The sequence below is a fragment of the Apteryx mantelli genome, chromosome 1, assembly GCF_036417845.1.
Source record: "Apteryx mantelli isolate bAptMan1 chromosome 1, bAptMan1.hap1, whole genome shotgun sequence".
In the NCBI taxonomy this organism is placed as follows: Eukaryota; Metazoa; Chordata; class Aves; order Apterygiformes; family Apterygidae; genus Apteryx; species Apteryx mantelli.
In genome coordinates this window covers 147,209,872-147,237,730 of record NC_089978.1, presented here as the reverse complement: position 1 = coordinate 147,237,730, position 27,859 = coordinate 147,209,872, and the positions used below count along the sequence as shown (strand labels likewise).

The following is a 27,859-nucleotide window of genomic DNA, read 5'->3' as shown; positions in this document are numbered from 1 at the left end:
AAATCTTGTCCAAGAAATTATAGTAGGTGTTCACACACAGTGATGGTATATTTGTATGGAATCAATGATGAAGAGTACAGTTACATTTTTATTTGGTTCTTCTGATTGTCTGCATGGTGGGGACAATCTTTCTTACCTCTCAAGTCAAAGAGTTGAAAGAAACTGTCTATATGTATAAATTACAATTTTTTTGGGGGGGGTAACTGATACTAGTTTGATCTAGAGCAATGCAGATGTTTTGCTATCATGAAAAGCAGGCACACGAGGAGATGGGAACAAGAGACACAATTTTAATTTCAGGTGAAAAATATACTTGAGAAATGTGTCAAACATTTAACACTACTGAACAATCACAACATCCCTCACTCTGTTATTGTTATTACATATGCCTTAGGTCTAACATAATATTGCTGTTATATTTCATTCATCCTGTTATTACCATTTTCCTTTTTTCCAAATACTAGCTTTTCATTGTTTTGTGTTCTGGTTAGCTGGTCATTTAACAGACCTGCAAAAGGAGACAAGCTAACCAGATGGTGAAAACCCCACCTGCCATCCTCAGCCACGATAATATACTTTGATCCCTCACCGATTACAGCAGGCAATAGAATGATAAAGTTTCCAATTTCCTTGTTAATCATGGTTGCAAGCATGGGATCTAATCTTTGTGGCAGTAATTCTAACGGAAGTAGGAAATTTTCCAAATAGATCACTTTTATGATAGCCCTCATTCAGTGAGAATATAGCGTCAACATTTCATGAATTCACATGTCAGGGGAACACACACAAGTCATCTGAATTAACAATTCAGTTTTACCGTAGCTGTGTGGTGCTTCAGCTGATCCAGGAAACAACCTCTAGCCAATGCATCTTTGTCTTCATTAATAAGCTTACAAAAGTCCATAAGGTACTAACCACTAGTGATTTCACATTAAAAGAGGTCTGGTAGCCCACAGGGAAAATTACGGTTGACTCTCAGATGTCATCTTTATCAAACCTCTGGCAGATGAATACTTTGGCAAGACAAAATGGACATATGCTGAGTGCAGCAAGAGAGAAGTAAGTCAAGAAGGGCTGATAGAAATGATGAAATCCAAGATGCTTCCAGTCACAAGTGAAGAGGGAAACTGAGTCAGGGAATATAAATATACTCTGGCAACACCATTTGCAGATTAAAAACAAATTTAGAAAAATCTACTTCAGGCTAAATGTTAATTCTCTTGTGGAATTTAATGAGAAATACAGAAGGTAGGTTGCTTTACACCAGCTAGACCATTGCCATGTCCTGAAACTCCATCCAAAACCGTGACCTGAACCAATTCATACCGAGCATTGCTTATTTACCTGACTCATTTTTATTCATGAATTTTTGGTGTATTCTTTGCAAAGGGCTGTAATAGTAAAGAAAAATACATTAAGTTAGTTCATAAAAGGGCTTGAGAGAATGATGTAGTGTCAGAGTACCATGATAACAACAGAGTGATTGTGCTGGTTTTGTAAATAATTTGTGCTACCACTTCCCCAGTACTTCTCTTTTCTGTCCATGGTGAGATCCTTAGCATTTTCCTTTCAGAAAACATTCTGAGAAATATTTCTTATTTTTTCCCTCCACAAAGGCATGTGTTGCTATTTAGTAATTCTGTTTCTGTGTTTTTTTAGTTTGTTTTGAGTTCCTCAAAGACAATTATAGTACAGTACTGCTTCTCTGTATTGATGTCCTTCAACAGATGCTGCAGAGAGAATTTCTCCTTTGTTACCAACTGAAGGGAAGTTACTGTGTCAGAAATATGAGTATGCCAGGTTTGTTATTCCCTCATTCTCTCTAAACAAGGTCCAGAGAGATGAGAGTAGTCTTCTTAGCAAGCTTTACTGGTGGAACAACTCCATATTGATGCTGTATCCCCACTCCGCTTTCTTTTGGTGATGTCATTATTTGGCCACAGCTGAGACTGAGCTGTGGGATGAAGTGCTGCATGTGTACTTGGTGGGTAACAAGATGAAAAGGCGAAGGACTTGCGTGAAGAATTGATTGAAACAAGAGTGTGCATTTTCGGTCTTGCCTGTGCATCTTGCTTGGTCCTGGTGCCAAGTAGCAAAGGAGATGCAACATGCAAGACAACAAAGCGAGATGAAGTACAGATCAGATAACCACAGGTAGGGTCCATGTCTTGCCAATGCATCCTTGGTATAGGGCCAGAGCTCCACTGTGATACTGAATCTGTGAGTAAAAATACAACCCTAGATACCACACCACCTAGCTACCAACACCATAGTTTATTCTAAGGCTTCATTTGGGATTGGAGATCTCCTCCTGTCATACGGATTTGCTTAGTGAGATTAAGTAAGAACTCGCCCAGAGCCTGCTTCTCCTAGATGTGGGGGTTCCCCATGTCTCCTCCTGTGTTACTTGACACAGGTCTTAGTCTCCTTAGAAAGGACTTTCTGTATCTGTCAGTCAAAGGGAGGTGCCTCTGTTCACTCTAGAATTAGTCCTACTTCTGTCAAGATGCAACTTAAGAAAACAGTCCTCTCTTCAGTGGCTTTTTGCACTGTGTAATCTCTGCTGGGGATCCTGTCCTTCTACCTGCTCTTGCTTGCTGACTAGGAAGCCCCAATCCTCAGTTCAAACTCCAGGAATCAAACCGTGCAGCTTGTACCTAAAATTCAGGCTCCGAAACACCAAAGACCCTTTGAAAATCTATCCTTACACGAGTATGAGTGTGTGTGTGTGTGTGTGCATGAGGTTTTATTTTTTATTTTTTATTTTTTTTAAATGTCATACTGCTTGTTATTAGCAGAGCTGTGATGAGCACCCATTTGGGAGCACCCATCAGTTTGGGTTTGTTAGCCGTGAGGCTATATTGCCTTCCAGTAACCAGCGCATGCTTGTAGAAGTGAATCATGCTGATGGTGACATAGTGATGACAGGGTTGAATATTGTGTGCCCCCCCCCCCCCCCCCCGTGATCAGTGTACTCCTTTGTAAGAATGCATTTCTTCTAAAATAGAAGTAATGATTCGATTACTCTAACACCAGACCATGAGTTGTCTACTAAACCAAATTAAAGCAAGGAAGGAGACAGAAATGTAATTACTAGACACATAAATCTTGCTTTCAACAGACCAGTTCTAGAAGATCAGTTGTAAATGTAAATGGCAGTAGCTGTAGGTCTAACTTAGTGACAGTATAAACTGCTTTAAAAAAAAAAAAGAATCATGCTTCCCAATATATGAAGGTACATTTAATGTTCTACTGAAATTATTGCTTTATAATCACTTTAAATTATTTTGTCTTAACCAAAAATAAGTTTTCCATGCTATTTTATGCAAGTTATTAAGCGGCAGTGGTTGGAAACCACAGAAGCGTGAGGAATTTATTGTTAGTCTTTGAAACAAAATCTAACCTATTGTTAGGTTTTGAAACATATTGTTACTATTAGCAAGAATAATCCCATGGTCTTTCAACACTCTTTATAACACCAGTAATATTATGACTATTCCAGGGTATTTTAACATTTGATCATGTTGTAAGTGATTTTGGAGTTCAAGAGGTAAAATGAAGGTTTATGTAGGACTCAGATGGCTGAACCACTAAATGTAGGTAGTACATGTGGAATTTCTTAGAAGAATGAGAGTGAAGTGTCAATGTAATGGGGCATGAAATTTTTCATATACCTGAGGACTAACATGTTGCCTTCATTTTGTAATCAAAAGTGTTTGATGCATGCATCAAACACTTTTGATTATTTGTTGTATGGAAACAGAATATTTCAGTACGATATAAACAGGAGGCTCTAGTGTAGGAAGGGAGACGTTTCTGTCAGTGCAAAGTAATAGCCTTCACGATTTTGAAAATGAGATAATAGGCTTATTGAACTGATGCACTGCAAACACTAAGCCTTAAACTGTTTTTGGCAGGGGAGCAGAGAAGAGTCTGTCTGTCTGTCTCTCTCTCTCAATACAGATATATATATTTTTTTTCCTCCAAAGAGTATATGCTGTGGGTTGCTGATATTTAAGGAGATGGGTCTCTCTTGTGCTTTTGTAGGTCCAAAATATTCACTGGTTAAAGCTCATTCCGTTGCAGTTTTGCTTTATCAGCACCAATAGTTTGTCTTGTTTTTAAAACTGAGTTCTGTAAGCAGTCATACATAATATAATGTTATTGAAAGCAAGATAAGATAAAATTCAGATGATATACAGAAGTTTTCATTTCAGATTTTCCTTGCAGGAGTCTTTAGCCATTCATTTCTTCTCTCCCACTCCCTGCCAGCTCAGTGATTTTTTGACAAAAGCTCCACTTTTCCCATCAAAAGATTGTGTAAAAACAAGCTTTCACTAGTTTTAGAAACAAATCCAGAAACGGAAAGCATTCACACTACCTTGACTCTTTCTGCTTAACAGTTCTAAGGATTAGCCCTGTAGTAAGAATTTTTGGTCCCATTTAAATGAATGTTGAAATCAATACTAAAATTGAGAGCGATTAATAGAAAACTAGCAGAATGTATCAGCAAAGATGTCAAAATGTAGAAGTCTCAGACTCTTAACGCCCAGAGAAAAGTAGTAAATATAGTCCTTTCTAAATGCATGGGAGCAGAAAATCTTCTGGTTTTACTATGAAGTGATCTATAATTTATACTTGTTCAACTACAGGAAGCCTATGCTAATCCTATTACCTCTTGTCCACGAACTATTCATCTGAAATCTGAAAGGAATCATATTCAAAAGAACTATGATTCTTGTTTATACGGGCATCTCCTGGACAGCTCATCTGAAGACCACAGGAAGGAGGATACAGCTGAATATCCATGGAGCATGTTTCTGACATGTTGCTGCTGGAACTGTCTCAACAGATGACAATAGTAATAATAAACAGAAAATGCATTTTACTTAGACATGACAAAAAATGTCAACTAGAGCAAAACAAAACTGGAGAAAAAAATGAAGTCATAGGAATAAGTAGGAACAGCAAATATAAGAGTAGGCATTTAAGAAGCAAGTTCCCTTTCAAACAAAGGGTCAGGTATTAGTCAGGACTCTCATATACCTGACTTATACATCCACCTATCCTCCAAAGCAGCTCTGAGATCTGGCTTCTGTTTGCTGAATTTTGCTTAGGAAAAAGGCATCTCTTCTGACCTTATGTTTATCACCTAATCTGATATCATGAGTGACATGGGGCACAATATTGTTCAGTACTGTTCTGAATTGAGCTGAATAACACAGGTTTAGCTAGTCGACCCTCCAGAAAAGCATTCGGGATTGCTTTGGAAGGGATTTGTTTGAGTGATTTTGCTACTTTCTGTACTGATTTCATTCTAATGGGTAGTCAGCTTTATTGAAAATGTTTGGGAGGTTTTGCCCTCTTTCTAATTTGAATTTTATGGCTTTTACTTCTAGCTATCAGTTCTTGTTCTGCCTTTTCTGAGCAGCATTAATGAGACTAAAAAGATGACAATGTCAAAGATGAATGCAGCATCCAGAGAACTCCCTCCTTTTCCAATATTCAGTTCTATACAAATTCACTGATTGCTTCAAGGCTTAACTGCATTATATGTGGACCTAGTCCCAAAAGTGAAAATCTGATTGATTTCATATTGCTAAGCAGCCTCTGTTATCAGGAATATGATCTATATATAAAAGTCTGTAGGCAGGTCTGAATCTGCATCTCAAAATTTTAATTAAATTTAATGGATAGAAGTGTAGGGGAATTGAGTTCTATCAATTATATTACCTCTGAAAATTGACCTTAGGAAGGACATTGACTTTTTTGCGTGGGAGGGGAGAGCCATAAAAATGTGGTCCCACTTTCCTGCTAGATAAGATGGATTGTATATGAACAGAAGTGTTGGGGAATCACAAATCAAAAGAAAACAAATGGAGCGCTGGAAGAAAAGTTTCTTCCGTTTATTTTATCCTTTCAACAAAAATTCCTATAGCAGCTGAATGGCAAATGACTGCTTTAGGATGAAGAAAATTAGCTTGTCCTATACATATTTTGGACTAGATTCAAGAAGAGATTTAACCACTGCATTTAACTTGTTCTGGGCCCCAGTTACCCTAAGATAATGTACCTAGTACTACACGTAAATACATATCAATCAGTTCTGAAGCATTTGGGTACCTTAGCTCAAATTACTAAGCAATAAAAGCATCTCTCAGCTTTTACTGTCATTTTACACATTCATCATGCAGTGTTCTGCCTTTCTACATCCCTGGGGAGCTCTGACGTGCTCCCAGCTGAAATGCAGTGTTAAAACAGATCCTCACTTTCCCAGGAGCAGGATGCATCCCCAGGAAAGCCCAACCACGTGGGCTTGCAGCAGAGATTTTGGTTCTGCTAAGTATGGAGAACAACCATCTCAAGGCCCAGGCCAGTAACAACCCTGTGCTTGGTGTTGCTTTGGGGCTTTTCCCACCCTTGTTTCTACCTTCATTACAGGAGATGGTGAGAACCACAGACACTACTTCAATTAAATGGGCAACATTCCAAATGAAAGCCAAAATACCTTCCTCAGGCCATCTGCAGTCCCATCTCTGGTTTCCCGCACTCTGGCTAGCAGGGTTTCCTCTTTGGTTATCGTACTTAGGTATAATTCCTGATGACAGGCTTTTATTGCAGTGGCTTTTTGGTGTGCCTCCCTGATGGTGGTGGACAAGGATGCGTATTTAGCCTGGGGGACAGGACAAGTAACAGTAGGATGCTGGAAGCGGGCAGTGGGAATGCCAGCAGTGGCAGGGAGACAGGAGGGCATGAGACAAGGGATGTGACAAAGCTAGGAACAGCATTGTCTCCCCCTCCCCTTTAAAAGTTGCAGTAATTTGAATGTCACCTTGAAGAACGTCTTCCAACCTTGCTGGAGTACCAGCCTGCAGGGAAGACGGATGTAGCTAACAGGCTACTCATTTTGCTAGAGCAGCACAACTGTTTGACAGTTCCTTGCAACATGCATCAAAGTAATCCATCTTAATGACCCACCATCAGGTACTTCCCTAATGAAGATGAGCTAGGAAGGAGTGCAAGGTGAGAAACAAATCACCACAGATGCACTAATGAGACTGTGAAGGACAGTGGCATAAGTTTGCTTATTATTGCTAATTGCCTTGCCAATGATGTGCTCGTCTGAGCCCAGCTCAAAAAGAACAGGTTATACAGGTACAAGATAACTCAAGGGGCCCTGGTCCGTGTAAATTGCAGGTTTTGTCCAGACATGCAGCTAGGCAAGTTTGGCACCCATAGCTGAACGCCTTGTTGATACAAACTGTCTCATGTGTTGTTTGTGGGTTGGTTGCTGGTTCACTTGTATTTTCGTGGGTCTGGTGATGAATACATCAGGGTTGCATATAATTTTTTTCATGTTTGATAGCAAGAATTACAGTCTAAAAAAAATTTTTTTTAAATCATAGTTAGCATTAGGGAAAGAACTTGAAGAGGGCATCAAATCCATTGAAGTCAGATCAAGTCTGACCTAAACTATACCAAAAAATTGTTCTTCAGAAAGTCTGTTGATGTAGACAGTCTTCACAGCCACCTCTGCCAAATCTATTCCAGCAGTTCACTGTTCTCATCATTAGAAAGTTTTTTTTTTTTTCTTATGACTAATTAAAGTCTCCTGTGCTGTAATTTAAGCTCATGACTTCTTAAACCTGATGCACTGTGGACCTGGAGAACCATTTGGGCTCCTAGTTGCTGCAGTTGACTTCTGTATATTTGAACACTGTCATTAGAGGTCCTTTCAGTTGTGTGTGGGTTTTTTTGTTTTTTTTTTATTTGACTAAACAGCCCAACTTCTGCCTGAAACAATACTGCATTTAAAATGTGTTTGTTTAGCACGGATCAAACCCCAAAAGATTATCATGACTGAAATGCACCTTCCCCTGTTTTCCCCTCAGAGCTTAACTTATCAACTTTCCAGATGGAAAAGAACTTATCAGTGCAAAAATACTGCAAACTTCAGGCAAGTATTTTCTAGCATATAGCAGGCTTCAACAACAATTAACATAAAAGCCTATTGGATTGGGCAGAAAATTGCTTCCTTGATCCCCGTTATTTTCCACTGCTTACAGAATTCTTGAAGGGAGCTTAAAATCTCCTACCTCTGGCAAGACAATTTCAGTACTGACTCTCTTGTTTTTAGTTAGCTGTCATCCCTCATCTTTGCATTTCTGATTCCTGCTTATGAAATGGGTTATTGATATTACTCTGTATCCCAGGGGTGTAAAACGCAATCAGAATTGGCAGATCCTCAGATGCTATGGCAAGAAGGGATGTTAAAGGCCTGATCCTCCATCTCTAGCCTTGTCAAAGTTGGGATGCCAAAACTTCAAATTGTTTTGAACATATTGTGCAAGAGTGGGTTTAGTATTCTTGTTTTTTACCAAATGACCCTTTGCCTGCAAAGTCAAAACTAGAAAAAGGGAATAAAGAAGTTAATAACTGAGAGAAGACCTCTGGAAAATGGAACCAGGTGCAATGGTATTTCCACAGTTATGACTAGTTCCTTTTTATACTGTATTAACTTTAGTGATGAACAAAACCCCAAAGGTCTGGGGTCTTGTATAATTAATCTTACCAGTTTTCAAAATTCAACATGAAATCTTGTATGTCCTCTCAGGTTTGGGATTTGCCTGTTTCTAGATGCCTGTTCTAGATTTGCCTAGTTCTCGGAAGAGACCAGATGCAGTAGGAAAAGCCTCTTAGGATCTTCAGGTTTCGACTGTAACTACTGCAGCAACATTCAAAATTTTAAAATGCTCACAAATGTGGAAGGCAGCAGGACTTCCCTTTCTCCATAATTTGGACGATAGGTCCAATTAGTCCTCCTTTCTCAGGTAAGATTTTCAGTCTCACTGGTAGCAATTCTCCGATCAATCCCTGGTCTGTTCTGCCTGGTGTTCCTGACGCTGCAGACTCCGGGTTGCCAGTTCTTCCCTGCTTCAGGAGAATGGATGCAATGGGGGAGTCTAAAGGTAAATTAGATTTCTGCACTCCAAAACTGCTGTCTCCATCCCCAAAATGCCCTGTTCTCTAGGAGGTGTAATGTGAAGCCAATTGCAGTAAAACTTGTGTTATTTCTGTGAAAACAGTCAAGGGAATTCTGGCTATAGATGGTCCATGGACTCTTATGTATTTTTGTTAGCTGGGCCCAGTTCCTTCGCAAACAATGTTCAGTCCTATTTTGCTAAAGTGTCTGCAGGGTAGTAAAATCTGAGCAGAGCGGCAGTAAATTCTCTAATATATGCATATTTATTTAGCTTTAAGGAGCTTCATGGTTCCTGATTTCATAACCTCACTGAGCTGCTTATTCTAATGGTTATAAATATTTTTTTTCTCTTGTTTAACCTAAATTTTTCCAGCTGCAGTTTAAGCTCATTACTGCTTGATCTATCTTCAGTGCTAATGGGAATTTTTTTATCCTAGTCCTCTTTAAAACATCTTTCTGTCCATTAGTAGAATGTTAATATCCCCTCTCATTCTTTCTCTTCTCTGCTGAAAATACTCAATCCTCAGATTTGCTGGGCGTTTTCCAGATACTTTGCTTCTCCACCTGAAGTGTTTGATTTGTCTCTGTTTAAGTGAAGCATCCAGACTGTAAGTGTAATACACCTGACTAAAAGCTAGGAGAAATATCCTCCTCACGTGGTTTATACGTAGTGCTCCTCTTCAGGCAACCAACCAGAGTGTTGATGTCTTCTGTGACAATGTTATCTTGCATTCACTTAGCCGCCAGGATAATGAGACCCTGCAGCATTACAGTTTGCCAGCTGCTGACCAGATACAGTTTAATATATAACTGGTTTTGACTGTGAGCATCAATTGTTCTGTTGTTTCACTACGTTCAGATTTCTGAGGCTGGAAGAGCAGAGACTTTTGACCAGAACTTGAGCACATAAATCTAGCTATCTTTAGCCTGCTGCATAAGACTGATCTGGCCTTCAGAGGTGTAAAACGCTTAGGGTGAGATTCCTGTCTGTTCACTCCTAGAGGACATATAAAAGACCTTGCAGCGATTCTTGGACTGGTCTGGGGAATTTCCCTGGGACACGGAGCAGGGCTCTTTTGGGAGCACATGGGAGCACACAGGAGCACAGGGGAAATGAGCATTTCAGGACAGAGACAAACAGCATCTGAGGAGGAGTATCTGTGGTGACTGGTATAGTGCATATCAAATTAGAAGATAAGGAACAACTACCGTATATTTCTGGACTGTCAAAATGACATGAGAGAGCATTTTGGTGCCTAGAGCAGCCCAGAATTGGAAGAACATATAGATAGTCTAAAGCCATTTTCCCCATTTCCTCCCAGTCTACCGGTCTTGTGCTCTGTTTCAAAGAGGAATAAGGTGGAATGAAAATCCTGAAGTTTTGCAAAGCCATGTTGTGGGTCATGTTTCCATCTGGTATTACTCAGCTTTTATCCTCTGGTATATACACAAGCTGAAGATTTGGACAGAGTGTACATCTGTTTGCTCATGTACATACATTAGGCTCACATTAGATGTCTTAATCCTGCTGCTTAAGGCTTCCCTTCTATAATATGCTCATTTTAACAGAATTTGTCATCTTGTCAGATTAGTATCTTTACAGCATTTGACACTAAAAAGTGGCATTATGCTAAACTGTTTAAGAGTTTCCATGGTGCTGTAGCCCCTTGACAACCTGGCCTAGCCCTGGACTCTTAGCATATTATCTCAGCATTCAATTTACGGCTGGTCATGCTTTGTCCTTTGGGAATGGACTGCCATTAGAACCAGAACAGTAGCAAAGCAAGTTATTTATTTTCCTTTCTTGGTAATGATTCACTTTTACTTAATGATTTGGAAAAATATATATATGAAGTTAATGGAAGGTGGTATTATCTAATTCTTGAAGCAGGAAATGGCGTTCTGGTTCCTGGGAGTTCTCCCAGGTAAAGGTCAGTGACTCACTGACTTTGGCCATGTTTTGCTTTGTAACTCTGGCTCCCAGCTGAAAAAGAGTGCTATTAGTCCCATCTCATGTGAACTGAAGAGATTTTCAAAGGCAAAGAGAGCGATCAGGCACTTAGCACCTATTGTGAACTAACAGGTGCCTAATTCACATTTGTCCTTTAAAGAAAATCTTTCTTAATTACTATCAGAGTGTTTGGTAACCCTGGGATAGAGATTCTGTTTATTAAAGGATAAACTAGAGTTATGAATCCTAACTCTGAGTTGCTGGGCAGCCAAGTGTGTACGCTTTTGGACTGGGACACTTCAGACCTGCTTCTATTCACAGCTCTGCTAATAACCTACCACATGGTACTGAGCAAGCCACGTTCCCTTCTTATTGCCATCTGGTAATAGGCATCTGGTATCAATACTGTGATATTGACCTCTCTGGGTTCTGTGGATTAAAAGTGCTATTTAAAATCTAGCAGGCATTGTCATTATTTGTTTTTCTCATCATGGTAAAATTATACTGCATTTTGCAATTATTTTATCAACTCTTGGCTTTACTGAGGTTTACTGTGTCCATTCAGGCATTCTAAAAATGAAACTTCTGTGTATTACTCATTTTGGCCACAGCTAAACAAAAATTGGAAAAGTATTTGTACTTTAAGCATTAGCCCTTTTTATACAACTGAGCCTGTCTGCCCTACTTGGCATATGTCTTTAGTTTGGAAATATGGTTGCAGCTCTGACTTTCAGATGTGAGCGAGCTAAGGTTCGTAAGAAAAGTGATTACCTCTTGGCAGCATTGCTTCCCAGATGCATATGGCAAGATTTGTGACAACAGAGCAATTGCCAGAGCAAGTAGTATGCTGTGAAGTCGGTGCTCTCTTCACATGACTACAAAAATGTGCCACTTCCCTAGTTTTATGGGTCTTCTCAAGAGCCAATCTTAGTGTACAAAGGATCAGCTTCATCAAAAAATGAAAAATAAAAAAAAATTCTCTGGAAGGCTTAGCTGAGGAGTAAGGCTCTTAACAGACACAGATCCTTCTTTTCTTAGGAAGCAGTCCTATGAAGCTGATTTGAAGTAAATCAAGGCAGCCTGCGAAAACTAATGGTGTACTTGAAATGAAGTAGTAAATTGCAGGATTTTTCTCATTTTGCCCTTCTCCCTGCTGGGGGTGCAGGAACAACAAGGAAGGCATCTTCTGAAGTGGTTAAGAAAAAAGAGCACATCCATAACTAGGACACAAATTGCAACAGAAACCATCCCCGACTGTAGAAGATAGGGAGGAAACTCAGCTCTAAATCTGAAGTCACGGCATGTCTTTACCAGAACCTGTTAACAGGTTTTGAAGCATTGCTTTGACAGGTGATGCTTTGACAGGCAATACTTGCTTTATTTGCATGCTCCTTGTGCTATATGTTATACCTTCCTGAGAGGCTGCGGGGGCCGTCCTGGGAGCAGAGTAGCAACCCTTTCCTGGGGGAGGCCTGAACCTTGCTTGCACTGTTTTTTTTTTTTTTTTCCTATTTTAGGAGTTAAGCTTCTGGGTTTTGTTTGAATAAAGTTTGGCTTGAGTTTAAAAGCCTTTTGACCCTCTTTGGAGAGCTCATTATAGGGTAGGTTCAACCTACAGCAGATTCAGAGTCTTGCACAACCCCAAGGTGCACCTTTCCCCCACCCATCCTTCTCCCTTCTGAAATTGTTGTTGTGATTTCTGGCTGGGGCAGCACCTGAGAGTGCCCTCATCTGTGATACTGTTGTGGTATGCTATCCTGATATGACAGGAAAGGGTTAGCAAAAACGTAGAAACCCAACATCCTAAAGGAAGTTTCAGTTCGGTTAGACTGAGTTGTAAAACAAAACAAAAGCCTATAGTACCAAGATACAAATATTAATCTTGTTAAAAGCTACCATCAGTGTGTCTTCTGCCTTGCTGTTCCAAGTGACAATTTTCTAAGGTCCTTCAAGGTATCAGGCTGAAAGAACAGGGTGTATTTGATGTCTGATCATTTTGTAATTAATGATGACATTACACGACAAGAGAGCATTACTGAAACTCTAGTCATTGACATTTAGTGACGTCTAATAAGCAAGAGTTAAAGCAGTGAAACAAGCACTTGTATTCAGTGTGATAATTGCAAGTGGGAGTCTGATCTTGCTTCCCTTGAGTAAATGGGAAAGCTACGATTGACTTAACTTAGATCCAAAACTATTTTTATTTATCTAATTGCCCTCTTCTAGAGAGCTTTTCATGAAGCACTTCTAGGAAGTGCGTTTAGAAAGCACTCAGCGCTGTATAAATTACTTCTCCGTTCCCCAGTGGCACTTATTTTGACAGAAGCCAGAAATAGATGTGGAAGCTTGCATGTGGAAGCTGTGGGAAGAGCTGAATGATATCCGTCCAAGGCTGATATATTTCCATAACTTTTGCTTGAGGAAAAATCTTATTTAGATCTAAAGAAGATCAAAATTTGAGATTTTATCCACCTCTAGCAGCTATGGAAAACAATGAGCTCTCGGAGAAAAGAGTTGCTCTGCTGTCTGCACAAGGCTTTAGTATGTGTTTAGCAGCATAATGTCTTTTATGTGCCAAGGTTTTTGCAGTACACAGAAAAAAGTGATCATGTAATGCTTGCAGGCCCAATTACGGGAGTGTCTGCGTGGCTGATAACATTGCATCTCCACTGTATTTACAGAGGTCATAGTGTTCTTAACAAACTAGCAAGATATCATTCACTGTGCAATACTTTTCTTTAGACCTCAGACCTGAAAGAGGAAGCTTCCAAAACTGTGTGGTACCTGGAAATAAGAAAGCCCTACCTGCCTGAAAATGGGAAAACCCAGCAATGAAAATGAATGTGTATTGTAGCACTGACTAAATTAAGAAGGCATTGGCCATGGCTGGAATAAATGTGTAGAGAAGTGCATTTTAGAGGAACATAAAATATTTTGAAGTCTATTTATCTTTACTTTTGTCATGAAGGAAAAGTTGGGGCCTAAAATAACTCTTTGCAGAGTATAGCAAAGCTATGATTTTCAAATATGCCTTAGTCTTCACCTTCCAAGTCTGAAGCTGTGGAGTAACTGGGGCAGGGTTTGGGGGGAGGGGAGGTGTCATTTCAGGTGATGTGAGGATGGCAGAAAAGTTTCCAACAAAACTGAATATGAGGTGGACAGTGACAAGTGCCTTAATATTAGGATCATTGCAGGTAGTGTAGCAGTCAGCATTGTTTTCCGGTGGGATCTCATTACATCTTCTAGTACCCAGTGCCTGCCCTTCCCCCATATAACATGCCTCCTTTCAGTTGATGGCTGTTTCATTTTGCTCCAGAATTTTAAGTATATGACACTTTCTGTTTCCATTTTTCTCTCACCTATGTGACACTGACAACTATGTCAACAAAATATTTCAAGGAGGAATGGGCCCCTTCATTTAAAGAAATTCATGTTGGTAAAGCCTGAGCAGGGGGAAAAAATGGGAAAGAAATTACCAATATTTAAGTGCCACCAAAAAATAGATCTGGAAAACTGATCCAAAAACATAAGTATGCTGAAGTATGACTTGAAAAAAGGAGTTTAATGAACATGTAAGATAGATAAGCTATTAAAGTTATCTGTAGCCTATTGTGGGTCATCTTATGTTGCTTAGAGCTTCACTTGGGAACTGAGGGTGGAAATATTCAGAGGGAGACTGGGTCCTGAAACGGTGGGGAGGTGGCAGGTTACAGGATGGCCTTTTTGCCACAAAAAAGAGCTTGTGGGCAGGCAGGGAGAGGGCAAACACAAGTGGAAACTGTACCTTAGTCCTGCCTGAACAGAGGTGTAACCACTTGTTCCCTTGTCTTTCCAGGTTTGTGTTTAAAAAGTCTGAAATAGCATCTGCTGAACCATGATTAAAACATCTTTCAGTAATACTTTTTTGTGGGACTGTGTACCACTCTGATATTTTAATCCTTGCAAAAAAAAAAAAAAAACCAACCAAATATACTTGATATTTTGTGCAAAATACATCACTGCTAGCAAAAAGTTTTGTCTACTACTGAGCTTTCTGAATTATCAAAGAAGCAAAATACTCATTATCTTGCTTAAAGCTAGCTGTGTTTTTTCTATAACACTGCACCCTTGAAATGATTACATATTATTAATAGATGTTTTACATGACATTTCTGAAATACTGAAAAATGTGTATATTTTGTACTTGTCGTCAGAGGCTCTGGTAGCTCTAATAAATAACAATAATGCTGACTTGGAAAAATATACTCTTCAGTAAAGTTTCAAGTTTCTGGCTGGTTTAACAAATTACAATAGCACAGATTACTCAAAGTATGCATCAAAGAAGTTAATTACCCTGCTTTAAAAGCTGTCAATCATCTCCACTTCTAACACTACCTATAGATTTTACTGCCTTTTGAGGAAAGCCATTTAAAAACTGATTTTGTACTCCCAGAGAGCTAATTGGAGTGTGTCACAAAGCCCCGGAATATCTTTTTAGGTGACAAATATACTGATGTTTGTAACTGATGTGTGAATGCAAGCTTGAGGTTTGACAACACGCTGTTAGCACTTGCAGTTAATAATTCCATTGCTGTCATTCACTCAGACCAAGTAAAAAGGCATTGAAAACATCACTTGAAAGCAGAACCTATATAGAAAAATATCTGGATGCTGGATGAGAAGAATTAGAAATGTCAGACTCTTATTATTGTTTTGACCTCAGCTGTCTGAGGTGGATCCTCAAACTACCTGTTTCTGTAGATTTTTCAAGACCTCAGTGACTGTTCAGCAACCTCTGTGTAGTAGAAATTTATGTTATCCTATGCTATTATTTTTTTTCCAGTAATTTGCAAGTTGCAAGTTTTCTGTTTAGGTATTCACCCCATGGGACAAATCAATATTTCTGAATAATTACTTTGTCTGAGTTCCTGCTGCAGTTGCTGTTCAGAATAGTTGATCTTCCTGTATGAGCAAAGTAAAATTTCTTATTGATCGTGTCGGTAATGATCAATCGTTGCCAGATTGCTTCTCCTGATGATTCATTTATTAGTATGAAATTCTATTAGCCAAATAACAGTTATTTGATTGTATGACCAGTTTGGGGAGTGTGGCGGATTAAAACACAGACTCAGGAGGGTTTGTGTCCTGAGACATTTATTGTTTATTCTAACGCATATTTATACTAAAAAGTTAGCTACTTCAGCAATTTCACAGACACACTTTGCTAAACCAGTCACAGCGGTCACGCCTTGTACCTTGCTACTTGCTTCCTAGTTAGAGAAAAGCTGTCTTGCCCTTAACCTTGGTTCCCACTGGCTTTTGCTGGTTTATCTGTACTTTCTGAGGATGTATCATTCCCAGCTGCACCAGTGTCCTTGGGTATGTTTGTCTGAGGCTCCTGTTGAGACTCCTTCTTGTCTGAGCTGGTAACAGTTCCCCCATTCACCTTTTCCCACAGCTTGCTACTTGCAATTCCCCTCCAACTTAATCCTGTCATGACCCTCCACAGGGGAGTGGTAAGTAAACCAGCTTTAATAAAAGCTTGAGGGCCTATATTAAATCAGTTTGAGGTAATTTTCTACATTTAGATCAGTCTTACACTTTTGAATGTCTGGAGACTCAGATGCTCAGGGCTCTCTGTGAGTGTGGAGACCTGCACATGCAGGTCACATAAGTCTCCATTACCACTGGACGGCTCGGCATTATTTGGTGGCTATTATTAGAATATTCTCCCGTGTTTTCTTGCTACTCCATTGGAAATGCCCAATTTTCCAGTATCATTAGGCATGGATACCACAGCAAGAACCTCCTGCTTATTACAGTTTTCTCCAATACAGTGTAGTCTGTGAGATCAAGTCTGTGTTTATCCATCCAGTTTGGGAATAATCCAAGTAACACTGTTTCCGTAGGCCAGAACTGGATGCAAAACACTCATACAGCTAAGCACCAGCAGAGTTTGAATACTCTTATTTACTTTAAAGTTCCAATTAGTTCTTATAGTATACTTACATCTGTATTTAACAAGCATTGCCATCCAAAATTTTTTTTTAAAGTCCATGGTTTTGCATTATAAAGAAATGAAGAATTTTGGAAGCTTTCCACGAAAAACAAAGAATGGAGGATACCTTCATGCTACAGCCTGGAGGTTAAGGCGCTCCTCTAGGATAATTTAATCTCTGTTTCATGTTACTCAGGGCTTGAACTTCAAACTCCCACACTGCAGCAATGGTGCGCACTAAGCAGATAGCCAGGTAGCACCAGGATTTTGCATGCATGGGATAGCAAAGTTGCATTCTTGATGCTGTAGACCCAAGTTTGGTGCCCTCCTGTGAGCTGTGTTGTGCAGGGTTGCCTGGCCCTGTTCCTTGAAGCCCAGTCCCACCTCTGCCCATCTTTTCCCTCCCTGACTGCTTTTGTGGAGCTGGGCCAGTGTTTTTTCCATAGTCTCTCTGCAGAGTGAGGGTGGACAAGGGACTGGTAGTCTGCCCTGCTACCCTTCCTCTTCCTCTCACCAGGACTGGTCTTCCCTCTCTCTGCAGGAGGCTGGCAGGGCTATGATGTAGGACCCATGGGTGCTGTGGGGCTCAGAGCCCTGGTGCTGCAACCTGGCTGTGGAGCAGGGTCTGCAGGGACTGGTCCCTTCCAGGGTGTCAGATCTGGTAGTGAAGGTGGCAGGATGGTATGGGCAATGGGGAGGGAGAGATCCTACCCAGAACCTCTGTCCCCTAAAACACCACTGGACTGTTGTCCTCAGGTTTAATAGTAGCACTAGACTTAGCAATATGATGCTCTTAGGTATTACGTCCTTGAAAAAATTCACCTATCACGATATCCCCTGAAAGTGGCCTAGTACTGGTGCTACTGGTGATACCAAAGTGGCAAAGGAGCTGAATGTTTGTCTGTCTTTCCCATTTTGATGAGAAATTTCATTCTGCTCTTACTGGCAAACTTCTCACGAACTTCACTGAGCACATATCCAATTTGGTGTATAGATCTTATACTCCTCCTTTGCCTGGTTTGGAAAACACTGAGACCTGTGATTTGTGGGTCAGGTTACTGCGAGCTTCTTTCCCCAGTGGCAGTTGGCTGGATCAGGCTTTTGCTGGTCGGCCTGGAAACGAGAGTCCAATGTGGGGATGTTGCAAGCGGCTCTTCCAGATGTTAAGTACTCTATGTGAGGTGCCTCTTGGTAGCAGAGCTGACGCTTGCATGTCGCTGTTTTCTTAGTTTGGCAATTAGTCAGTAGTAGTTCTGGGCCAGGAGCATCCGTGAGAAGGACCAGTGTACCTTTTCAGCTGTGTTGATAGCAGGGCTCCCTTGTGGAAAACCACCTGGGTTAGGGATGTTTGCTTCTCCTGAGACTGGGGCCTCATGTCGCTGTGCCGTTTGGTAGGACCAGAAGGGATGGGAGTTCTCGGGAAGAGCCTTGTTGGGCTTCAGAGCCAGGAGGTTTGGCATAAAACTGGGTGTGAGTGGGTGGTAGTTGTAAGTCAGGCGACAAATGCGTTTGAGTTGAACAATGAAGGTGTGGGGAGTCACACGATAACGTAACTTACATGTTTTACATCCCAGCCTACTGCTGGCGTAACAGCTTGTCTCAGTGATTTACCTTGTTATGGCACAGTAAGCTGTTAGTTCATTTTGCCTGAATTCTGTGTTTTTTTAAACAGGCTGATGCCAAACTGTACCTCTGCTTTACAAATGCATGTGGCAACTACTCTTATTCAACATTTGCTGTTCCTCTATTTAAGTGGGCTCTATGACTTACTAGTGAGGTATTTTTAATTTGCTTTATAACCACTCTTTTGTCACCTATTGTCTGAACCAGCAACCAAATTCTTATTTTATGTCTATGTTGACTTAATCTTTTCTTTGGGGAAGGAATTACTGTACATAATGGTACGCCATCTACTGTGACATGCCCCTTTGCGTGAATATTTCAAATGCTTTTGATTTCTTTGTATCATGTATTTCTTCTAGACTTTTTATTCTGAATTTCCTCACCTGTGTCTGTTTCTAGCTTTGTCTTGGCTAAGTATTCTTATTTGACTGTTTTGTCTTCTCTGCCTGCAGATGAATGTATTCCCTTCATTCGTGTGCTCTCTTGCATCTTGCTTGTCAGGAGCTGCCTGCTTTCTTTGTTGCTCTTATTCTCATTGTCTAATTTTTATTTCCCTAGCTCAACCATTAACTGACTTATTTGACGGAATGTTTAAGTAAGGTTGAAGCTAATATTCATCTGAATGCAGTTACAGATTTGATGTTAGTTAATTACCCTTGTTTATTCTGTTCACACTCCTGGATTTTCAGAAGGCTTTGGCTATTTGTACAGTGACACCTATTGCTTATTCAGGAAAAAGAGTTTTTCACTTCTTGAGGATAATATTTTAAAACCTGTGTATATTGAAAACTATGACTTTGACATCTAATTTTCCCTGGATGCAGACTTGCTGACCTGAATGAATCATCAGCTCACTGATTCTGTTCATCCCTATTGTTTTGGGGTAAAAATTTCAAGCTAAGTTTGAAGCCCAGTTCCTGTTCACTTTCAATGGGGTTGGAGGCTTTTGAAAAGTAGCCTTTCCTCAAGCTCTGCGTTTCTAGTAGGGCTTGCCCAAAGTAATTTTTCAATATCTGCTGGGGTTTGTGAAGGAAAGGATATGAAAAACAAAGCTATTGCTGTCATGCAGGTTTCTGTACCCTCACACTTAGGAAAAGCTGGAGTTGAGAGCTAGCCGAGAAGCTTCCGCTGCTCCCTCCTTTTTTCATTTCTCATTTCCCAGTGTGACTACTTTGCATTGGGAATATTGTCTGGCTAATTTCCTGCGCTGGAAAAGTGCAATCCTGTGAAATTGATTTTCTGGGTCACACAGATGAAAGACTTCTACATTATTCCTACTGTCCTCCAAACCTGATTTTTCAAAACCCTTCAGCCTTAATGCCAATGTAGTAGGACAAGTATTAGTGACTTATTTAATATAGCATTTCTTGGAAGCATTCTTGCCAGCACTAGTTCCTTGTGGATTTCATCAGGGGAGGCAGCATATAGACTGCTAGACAAGGCAACGAACCAGCGTCGGGGCCCTTGGCTCTCCTCTCTCACCGATCTGTGGTGCAACCTTGCCCTCCTCATCTTTGTTTCTTCTCCCACCCTCTGTCTGGTTTGTCTGTTTAGACAATAAACCTTGTTTTGTGTTAAAGACTGCCTTTTATGCTTCAGTTTTACAGTGCCTACATCAATTACAATCACAGATGGAGCTCCCAGGTGTAATTGTAAAACAAATGTCTAAGAATAATAATCTGGTTTCAGCTGATTTGAATGTCTATTGCTTTTGGAGGAGAGGATAATCCCCAGGAATAAGTAGGCAAGCACTGCATATAATGTCTCCAGTTCTGTGGGAGTTTTATCTGGTTTTGGTTTGTTCTTTTTATTTATTCTTTCTCTCTGTGAATAGGTGAACCTCTTTGGGACCCCTATGAAGTAAAACCTGTTCATGATCCTTCCATTTTTCCAGTCCTTTCAATTCTATACTCCAGCAGATGAAGTCCGAGGAGAGTATTTTCAAAAGCTTACCTCCTAAATTCCTGTTATAGTCAATAGCAGATCAGACCTGGGGTTCAATTGCACGCTGCTCCCCGAGGATGCTGTTATGCAGAGGGAGCCGTGGGACTTTGTCTCCCTAAGCTAGAGTTAGCTTTGGGAAATAACTCCTTAAGATTCAAGAACTGTTTTCTTCAAAGTCTGTAAGGTTATTGTTGTCACTTCTATTAACAGGCACTCTCTAACCTGGAAACATGATCACAGAAACAAATCAAAGTTGAAATTAGGGTTCACTCTCTTCTAACTGCTAGTCTAAGATGTATAAATGAGCTCTTCCTTCACCTTATGGAGCACATTAGGGTCACAAAGAGCCCCTTTAGCTAGGTTGTGTATGAACAAGAGCAATTGTCACTGGTATGTTATAGTATTCTCCTACGGCTTGGTTGGGGGTGACAGTCTTCCTGTGGTACGAAGCTTATAGTGCCTTTACTATCATACCAGCTGAGGTTTTTAACTGCCTTGTTCACTTGTGGTCATCTAAATCCCTTTGGGGGACTAACAGAGCACTCCAAAAATAATAGAAAAACTCCTCATACCTTCACTGGGCTTTTGCTAAGGCTCTTTTTAAGTGAAATTCAGCCAGGATTTCATAAACCCGAAATGCCTTTTGCCTTGGTGTACGCTGTGTAATACACAGTCTGGTGTTGTACAGTTCTATGCAAGCCTTTTCATTTCAGCAGTTACCCTTTCGTGTTTTTAGAAAATGCTTGTCACATACAGCGCAAGTTCAGTGGAGACGTAAATATCGCACGCGGAAAATCCCCGACTGATGGTCTGGAATAGGTGGTGGAGGCGTTTTGGGCTGGTGGCAGCAGATTTCCTTGGCAGGGCTCATCCTGGGTGATAGTGCTGCTGAGACAAAAGGGGAATTCATCTGGACGGCTTCCAGTGGGAGCAGCAGTGGTGTTTTTCAACATGTGTCATCTCCAACTTATCATTAGGCTCAATTTTTCATTCCTTCTTATCATCTGGGTCTATCTAATGCTCAGTGAACCTTGGCCTCAAGTGAATCAGCAAAGCAGTCAGAGCCTGATGGGAGGACAGTTATATAAGTAAATATTGTTAAAATCTGTCTTGAAAGATAAAAACAAGTTGAAGGCAGTGTCCTGGATTAGTTTTTCAAATAATGTGGCTACAGAACCTTTCTCACCATATCAGCTCTTTCTCTACCAGTGTTTCACAGCTGTTTTTTTTTTTTTTTTAATCTTGTCCTTTAAACAGTAATGTATAAAGATTCTTGTTTAGAGAATCTGAGCTGACTCTGATTTTTTAGGAGCAGAAGATGAAAAATTATTCTTTCTCTCTACCCTATTTTTCTATTTTTATATTTCAGATTGTGGAATGGGAACAAGGCCCTGTTTATGAATTTTAGGATAATGATGTCTGATGTTAAAACTCAGTTCTGTTTTACAAGAGAGCAGATCTGGGAACTCTCTTCATTTGCACTGTGTACGAGAAGGTCAGGACACTAGAATTTTGCATTCTAAAAGTGCCAACGTCTTGAGAGTACAACAGTGGGAAGAACTGAGATTTTTGCTTCATCAACGGAATCAAAATAAACTCAACCTGCTCTCCTCCCACTGTTTCTTCCTTCAGTTGGGATTGTTTAATTTTTCTTGATAAAAGAAAAACAATAATTAAACAATTGTTTATAGTTGACCAAAATATTTTTGTTCCATCTCCTGGTGTTTTGTTTAATTATCGTTTTTGGAATCCTTTAAAGACTAAACTTAGGCAAATTTTGAGATGAAATCCTATGTTGAGAAGTCTGAAAAAGGAAACATTAAATTTCTTACTCCTCTTTATCTCTTTCTTCCATGCTCATTCCAAAGTAAAAGCCCTTCTTGGCTAAAAATATTTGTTCAATTCAGCTGCAGCTGAAACTATTCTGCTAAATGCCGCACTGCCTTTTCCCCAAGACTGTGGAACAATGTAAATGGTTCCTGCCTTATCAGTTAGGAAAGAACCTAAAAGCAAGGGGTTTTAAAACAGTGACGCCATGTGATGTAGAGGGAAGATCAGCTTTTTAAGTAATGAATGTGCAGCCAGGAAAGGCCAAACCATGTGCCCAATACATTTAAGATGCTCCCACTACCATCAGTTTGAGCCAGGTACGTATCTGAGAACACAGCTGCCCTGTTTCTGAGTTTAGGGCCTTGGTCTTGATTTTGATTCTAACTGAGGTGGTGTGTATAGCAACTCGTTGCTCTACAGGTGACTCATCTTCACCTAGTCATTTATCTATCAGTGTAAAGCAGCACAGGGGGCAATGAATTCATGTTTTTAAATGTTGTCTGCATCTTTTAAATGCAGAAGTTTATTAAACCTATGGGCATATTTCCAGGGCTTAGTTTTTAGTGCAATCATCCTATTCCTTCTGATCTTTTCATTGGTGTTTCACCCTTCCAGAAAGTCTGCCTGCTCTTTGTATCAAATCTTTGACAAGAGGCATCTAATGGTATAGAGTTACATGCTCATTTAATACCTCAGTTTGCCAGGCCTGCCTGTTGCCTTCTACCTATACAAAATCAAAAAGGAATTTCTTCAGGTTTTTCTTTTTATTTTCCTGTTTTTTCCTTCATGAGGGGGATGCAGCTGCTACAACTTCTGAAAAATCTGCCCTGAGAAGAAAAGCAGTTGTTCCTGGCATTCAGATCATCCCTAGTCATGACCTCAGCTCTCAAAATCCCATTGAAAGTCAAGGGGGAGAACGGTGGGCAGTGGATCTTTTTAGCAGCTCTTCTGGCAAATGAGGTCTCCCTTGACTCCACTTGAGCAAAGCGCTATTGAACATAAGGATAAAAGTGAAGGCAATGGTATCTGCATACCACTTACGAGATTTCTTCATCCTCTGCTTTGCTGGAGGATGAGATGGGCCATGAGCATCTAGAACACCAACTTCAGCGTTGACCCTGTTGAGAGTTTATTGTGTTGTAGTACAAGAGGATATTGCAGCAGGGCAATAGCTAATGTAGCCTCGCTTCTCTTTCACTACACGGTACAAGAACAGGCTGCAAAGGTGGGTCTTTACCACCTAATAGTGGAAGGAGAAATCCCCTATAACTCAGCAGGCTGAGTCCCTGACCCCTTTTGTGCCACTGGAGCAAAGAAAAAGAAAGTATCGGTATCCTCCCCAGCTAATGAAGGAGCATGGGAGCATCTCTGTCTGGTGAGCTGCTACTTAGGATTTACTTATCCTCCCACAGTGACATGTAAATTATTTTTTGAGGTTTTGATTGGGAGCATTGTGGTTGAAACTGAAGCTTAGTCTAGAGATTAGGGTTACTGAAAATTTATAAGGACACAATCTTGAATTTTAAACACTGTAGCACTTTGCTTTGGAAGAAGTATGTACTCCTTCGACTGTATTATTACCAGAAGACTGCATGGATGTCCGCTGAATTTTGATTAATTGCCATCATAATTCTGCAGAACTGTTGATGGAAATAAACATTAATCTGTAGAGTGGGAGGATTTTTCTCTGGATATTGTAAAGTTGATCATTTTAGTTGGGTCTGAACTTAGCTTCCTTTCTCTTTTCTAATATTCACTGGTAGTTTTTTTGAGTTATGTCTGGTAGTTAGTTCATGGTTTGCAGAGGTCTGTCTTGTAAACTTTTGCAGTCTTGCTTGAAACATTCTGGTGCTCTTTTTGTGAGGCCTAGGTATATATAATTTAGGAGGTGCTTAGTTTTAATGCCTCTATAATAAAATAAGAAACACCCCTTTCTGCTAATACTTTTAAGAGAATGTGGTATGTGCTTGTGTTTCTGCAAAATTTACTGACACCAAGTCTTCATGAAAGCTGGTGGGTTCCCAAGAGGTTTGCGTAAATGTTTTTGATTTCAATTCACAGGATTTTTCTCAATTGAAGCCAAACATTTCAGGCTGTGTTTTCTCTTGGAAGAAACCTGAAAGCTGGGGGATATCACTTGTGTATTTCAGCATGATTGCATCAGGTATCGTGATCTTACTGTGTCCTCTGTACAAGCAGTTTGTAGGATTTGAGGGTACTGTGTATGAGGAAGCATCTCTCTCTGTTTCTCCTCATACTTCCTCCAGCAAATCTGACCTGTTTGGGGTTAGGACCTGCCTCGAGGGAACCTTCTTTTCACGCTGCAGCACAAGGTCATGACAGAAATGGTAAAAGTGATGGGACTTTCTCCTACTTCTGCCTGGAATATAAGATCATTACACCAGTAAAACTCCTTTGGCAAGAACTGTCTGGCTGTTCCCCTCTCGAGGGCAGGCCAGCAAGGATGTGCAGATAACGTCATCCCGGGTCTCCAGGGCAGGATGGCACGTGAGGATTTCAGTGGCCTGGCCAGGACTGCAAGAGCTGAGGCAAGGGTTGCAGATGGTGCATTGCTCCAGAAGTAGTGCCATGCAATAACTTTGGTGTCTTTTAGTATTACACACGATCAGAGTTGTGATGCTACAGAGTAAACCCTACCACTAGCTGAAAATGCAAAGCAGCTTGCCTTATTTCAGAGAAAGACTCTTTAGTTCTGTATGACTTCAGCTGATGCTGGCTAAAAACCACCCTAAACTTCAGCCAAAGTTGTCTTGAAAGGCTTAAAAGCCATAAGGAAGAATGATTCAGATAGATAGTCCTTAGCTGGACCTCTGCAAACAACTCTCATACCCATGGGACTTGTACAGGAGAAAAGGAGAAGTGATCTCCATCACAGACAGTGCTCCCATCTGGGATTTAACACTGGGACTAAGATTTTTTCCATAATGAGCCAAACCAGTACCTTTTCATGCATGTGGAAAACAGGGACTTTGAGAAGAACTGGAGGCTTGGATAACATAAAGCGCAAATTTTTTGAACTATCAGAAAAGTATTTATTCTTCTATGGGCCATAGGCCATTTCATGTGTTTCCTGTCAGTGTAGGGGGTGGAGAGGCAAATTCAGGTCCTCACTGTATCGTTAACATGTCTGGGAGCTGAAATGCTCCAAATTCACATTGCTACTGTTGTAGTAAGATTTCTAGCCTCCATTTTTGAATTAAAATTTTCAGAAAATCATGAATTTTATTTCAAATGGACTCTCTGTGTGATCTGGCTATCATCAATAATGGTTCCTTATTTTCCTAAGAAAAGATATATGTCAAAGATGTCCACATTTAGTCAAACTATACGTTCATAGTCAGATGTCGGACCTTGACAGCTTTGTAATCTTGTGCTCCATCAAGTAGATATGTGCTCATGAAATGCTTTGATGTAGATTTACAAAAGCTTAGACATATTTGAATCCAGGACACTGCAGCAGCTTTGGAGGAAATGTTAGTCTTTTGTCACACTTCATACAGATCAGTGACATATTTCATACTTATTTTGAACTACGGCTTTCCACCAAGCATATTCTCAGACAACAGCAAAATAATAAATAAAAGAAGTGGCACCAAAAGACAAGCAGAAAGAACCTGGAGTGCAGGAGTGTTAACCTTTCATTTGCTTGTAGAGCCACAGAAAGCTTCTCGTTTTGAAACCCAGATGAGGCTTGCAAGGCTTAAGATCTCTCTCAAACACAGTCTAGGTTAGCTGAACATACATAGAGACATGCAGGCATTTGCACTGAACTTTTGTCCAATTTGCATCAAATCTGGAGTGAATTGTGATTGCACTATAAGGCCCTCAATTTTCTACAGTTTCTTTATGAAACTAGATACAGCAAAGTGGTAGAAAATAGATTTCAAGATTTGGACTCTGTCTCCATGAGAACCTCAGAGTGAATGTCTGAACCTATCTGAATCAAGCAACTAACTCAGTTTATGTCACGCAGATAAAAATATTTGCACTTTTTGCTTTTGTCTTCTGCTGAAACTTCCTCAGAGGCTTTGGGACAAATTCGTGCAGCCAGTGGAGGCTAATATGGGATAGTAATCAAGGGTAATTGCCTTGGTTTCAGGTAGAACCATTATTTATGGATATATCATTGCATGCTACTGTGGCATCATCTTTACCTTCTTTGTTTATAGTGGGCTTCCATTAACTGGAAGTAAAGATATCCACAGAGATTTACTAGCTGGAAAAATCAAGATTGTTTCTCGACTTCAGTAGATATCCTGATATTCGCCAGCTGAGAGTCTAGTTTAACTACTCTGTGCTAATGTACATATACTGATAGGGATTGACATATTGACAGAGCTATCTCGTACATCTATTTTCTCTAAAGAGCTTTAATTTTATTTCAGTGAACTTCCTTAGCATATTAATCTTTGCTGTGCAATACATGTCACAATCCTTTGTCTCAAGAGATGGTAAGCAGGAAGATATGCCTTTAAATCCAAAATAAAATCAAAGGCCAGAGATGGCAAAGAGGTGTTAACTTACCTAGTCTGATCCTCTCTGATAATGCAAGATCATTCTCTGAAAAAATACTATGTGCACGTGTGTGTATGTATATGTAGGTATATATATTTATATATGAAATATAGTCACTCCTTCCTGCTATATTTTGTCATGCCCCTTTTAAAATGAACATTGACAAGAGATCAGTCCACAAAAGAGAATCTACTGTTATTTATGTTGCTAATGGCTGTCCATGTAAGCAGTAAGTAGGATGAATACATTAAAAATTAATTATTCAGCAGCACCTGCGGGTGTCCTTAGAAAAACTGTAGCACATTTCTGGTAAATGTTTCTTCATTACCCCAAACTTTGTGCTAGCTAACCAGTCAGTCAGAAGACTGCAATACAAGGGGAAAAAACATATTTTCTTTTAATAGCCATCAATTCTGTTTTTATTAGGATTACATCCATCTCTAATGGAGCTCTGACTCTCCAGGGAGCAACAAACCAACCACAGAGGATCTTGGTCCCATCTGTGCAGTAACAATTAGGAGCATTTTAACTCTGTGTGCAGAGGGATGAAATTACATTATTCATGAAGTGATCCCCCGCAGCTGTCTGGCATTACCTCAGCTTGCCTCATAGATTTTTTTGCACTCTCATTTTCAATAAATGACAGCTAATAGCAGCTATGTAGCCTCTCCCAGTTGTCTTAGTTCATGTAATAGAGTCAAAGAAACACCACCAGTAACTTAGATTTTTAAGGATCGTTTGTGATCTGTAGGTTGGTAGTTACCTAGTTTCATTTTCTTGTGGACAAGCTTTCCATTGGCTCCACTGAGAGCAAGTAAGGCTCTCATTGCGTTAGGTGTTTTCTTGCACTTTTAGAGAGCTTCTAATAAGGCCAACTTGCTGTGCTGGTTTAAATTCTGGTTTGGACGTCACTGGAGATACTGGCAATACCTCATTCTCTGCTGATCTCCATTCATACAACAGGAACAGTATCTGTGTGATACATTTAGATTTGGGTCAAAAGACATTAAACAAT

The 27,859-nt window shown here is 40.1% G+C and overlaps 1 protein-coding gene across 3 annotated transcripts in view; it reads left to right on the top strand.

Annotated features, from left to right (window-relative positions):
• The window catches only part of ST8SIA1 (ST8 alpha-N-acetyl-neuraminide alpha-2,8-sialyltransferase 1), a 207,877-nt gene that overhangs the window by 152,613 nt on the left and 27,405 nt on the right, over positions 1-27,859 (top strand). Inside the window, exon 6 of one of the 3 annotated variants that reach the window (XR_010885781.1) lies at positions 21,848-21,969. The exons of the other annotated variants lie outside the window; for them this stretch is intronic. The gene's annotated coding sequence lies outside the window, so the exon portion shown is untranslated. Of the gene's footprint in view, positions 1-21,847; positions 21,970-27,859 lie in introns of those variants that run through there. 3 annotated transcript variants of the gene reach the window in all.